The following is a 3,039-nucleotide window of genomic DNA, read 5'->3' as shown; positions in this document are numbered from 1 at the left end:
CAACGATCATACCACGTTGAATACATCGGTTTTCGTCCGCTCACTGAAATTAAGCAGCGTCGGGCGCGGTTAGTACTTAGATGGGGGACCGCTTGGGAACACCGCGTGTTGTTGGCTTCACAACACTTTTTTACTTTTTTACTTTTTTCCTTTTTTTTCCGGTTTTAATTTTTTTTATATTATTTTGTAAATAATAATATTTTTTTTTATACACCTATCTATTATTTATTTATGTAAAACGCAATTATTTAACTAATTTCTGCTGTATACGTGTACTCGCATCATTTTTAATTTTGAATTTTGAATTTTGAATTTTGAAAATCGTAATCGTGTCGTATACGCAATGCACCGTAAGCACAAGTTTTGTTCAGTTCCATATAAAATGTACAATAGGCATGTATGCGAGTGTGAGTGCGAGTGCAAGTGTGAGTACGAGTGCCAGCGTAAATGAAAACCTTAAATGTTAGAAAACTTTTCAAGTAAAATTACTATTTAAGAAGCTTTGCTTATATTCCTTGTCTTCATTGTATAAAATTTAATAAAACAACAATCTATTGATTGCGCCTATTTATTAGCACTAGCACCAGCACTAGCACTAGCACTAGCAGTAGCACTAGCATTCATATGTTAAATTTTTTAATAAAAATATAAGTATATATAATAATTTTATTCTTCCTTAAAGATAAAATTAAAGTTAAAGTTAATATTGAAGTTAATATTACAGGCAATAGTACTACATAATTAAGCATGTAAAATACAAACACGGATATGTTCAATAACAGTTTTAGTTTAATTTTTCTATTCTGTTCATATTAACTTCACTAGAGAAGAAGAAAAAAGAAACTTTTCTATTTTATTTTATTTAAATTGAAATGAAAAATAAAATAAAATAGCTTTGGAAATAGCTTTAGAGTATTTTCTATTTTCCATTTTCCATTTTCCATATAATATATAGTACGTAGTAAGTAGTACGTATAAGAATAAGAATAAGAATAAGAATATATTAAAAATACTGTAGATGTAGATTTTTTGAAAACACTTTCTTCCACACCATACCACGTTGAATACATCGGTTTTCGTCCGCTCACTGAAATTAAGCAGCGTCGGGCGCGGTTAGTACTTAGATGGGGGACCGCTTGGGAACACCGCGTGTTGTTGGCTTCACAACACTTTTTTACTTTTTTACTTTTTTCCTTTTTTTTCCGGTTTTAATTTTTTTTATATTATTTTGTAAATAATAATATTTTTTTTTATACACCTATCTATTATTTATTTATGTAAAACGCAATTATTTAACTAATTTCTGCTGTATACGTGTACTCGCATCATTTTTAATTTTGAATTTTGAATTTTGAATTTTGAAAATCGTAATCGTGTCGTATACGCAATGCACCGTAAGCACAAGTTTTGTTCAGTTCCATATAAAATGTACAATAGGCATGTATGCGAGTGTGAGTGCGAGTGCAAGTGTGAGTACGAGTGCCAGCGTAAATGAAAACCTTAAATGTTAGAAAACTTTTCAAGTAAAATTACTATTTAAGAAGCTTTGCTTATATTCCTTGTCTTCATTGTATAAAATTTAATAAAACAACAATCTATTGATTGCGCCTATTTATTAGCACTAGCACCAGCACTAGCACTAGCACTAGCAGTAGCACTAGCATTCATATGTTAAATTTTTTAATAAAAATATAAGTATATATAATAATTTTATTCTTCCTTAAAGATAAAATTAAAGTTAAAGTTAATATTGAAGTTAATATTACAGGCAATAGTACTACATAATTAAGCATGTAAAATACAAACACGGATATGTTCAATAACAGTTTTAGTTTAATTTTTCTATTCTGTTCATATTAACTTCACTAGAGAAGAAGAAAAAAGAAACTTTTCTATTTTATTTTATTTAAATTGAAATGAAAAATAAAATAAAATAGCTTTGGAAATAGCTTTAGAGTATTTTCTATTTTCCATTTTCCATTTTCCATATAATATATAGTACGTAGTAAGTAGTACGTATAAGAATAAGAATAAGAATAAGAATAAGAATAAGAATAAGAATAAGAATAAGAATAAGAATAAGAATAAGAATAAGAATAAGAATAAGAATAAGAATAAGAATAAGAATAAGAATAAGAATAAGAATAAGAATAAGAATAAGAATACGAATAAGAATAAGAATAAGAATAAGAATAAGAATACGAATAAGAATAAGAATAAGAATAAGAATAAGAATAAGAATTAGAATAAGAATACGAATACGAATAAGAATAAGAATAAGAATAAGAATAAGAATAAGAATAAGAATAAGAATAAGAATAAGAATAAGAATAAGAATAAGAATAAGAATAGATAAAGAATTAAGAATAAGATAAGAAATAGATAAGAATAAGAATAAGAATAAGAATAAGAATAAGATTAAAATACTGGTAGATGTAGATTTTTTGAAACACTTTCTTTGCCAACGACCATACCACGTTGAATACATCGGTTCTCGTCCGATCACCGAAATTAAGCAGCGTCGGGCGCGGTTAGTACTTAGATGGGGACCGCTTGGGAACACCGCGTGTTGTTGGCTCCACAACACTTTTTTACTTTTTTCCTTTTTTTTGCGGTTTTAATTTTTTTTTATTTTATTTTGTTACTAATAATATTTTTCTTTATATCACATATCTATTATTTATTTATATAAAATGCAATTATTTAACTAATTTCTGCTGTATACGTATATTCGCATCATTTTTAATTTTGAAATTGTAATCGTGTCGTATACGAAATGCACGTAAGCTCAAGATTTGTTCAGTTCCATATAAAATGTACAATAGGCATGCATGCGAGTGCGAGTGCAAGTGTGAGTACGAGTGCCAGCGTGAATGAAAACCTTAAATGATAGAAAACTTTTCAAGTAAAATTACTAATTAAGAAGCTTTGCTTATATTCCTTGTCCTTATTGAATAAAATTTAATAAAACAACAATCTATTGATTGCGCCTATTTATTAGCACTAGCACTAGCACTAGCACTAGCACTAGCACTAGCA

The 3,039-nt window shown here is 28.0% G+C and overlaps 3 pseudogenes; all 3 read left to right on the top strand.

Annotated features, from left to right (window-relative positions):
* On the top strand, positions 1-117 carry LOC119665324 (annotated as a pseudogene; the record flags this gene model as incomplete).
* Positions 118-1,043: 926 nt separating this feature from the next.
* Positions 1,044-1,161, top strand: LOC119665326 (annotated as a pseudogene).
* A 1,299-nt stretch (positions 1,162-2,460) lies between these two features.
* LOC119665323 lies at positions 2,461-2,578 on the top strand (annotated as a pseudogene).
* The last annotated feature ends 461 nt before the right edge of the window (positions 2,579-3,039 follow it).

The sequence above is a fragment of the Teleopsis dalmanni genome, unplaced genomic scaffold, assembly GCF_002237135.1.
Source record: "Teleopsis dalmanni isolate 2A unplaced genomic scaffold, ASM223713v2 unscaffolded_contig_4486, whole genome shotgun sequence".
Classification (NCBI taxonomy): Eukaryota; Metazoa; Arthropoda; class Insecta; order Diptera; family Diopsidae; genus Teleopsis; species Teleopsis dalmanni.
Note: the sequence above shows the minus strand (reverse complement) of the source record. Positions and strands in the feature narration are given on the sequence as shown.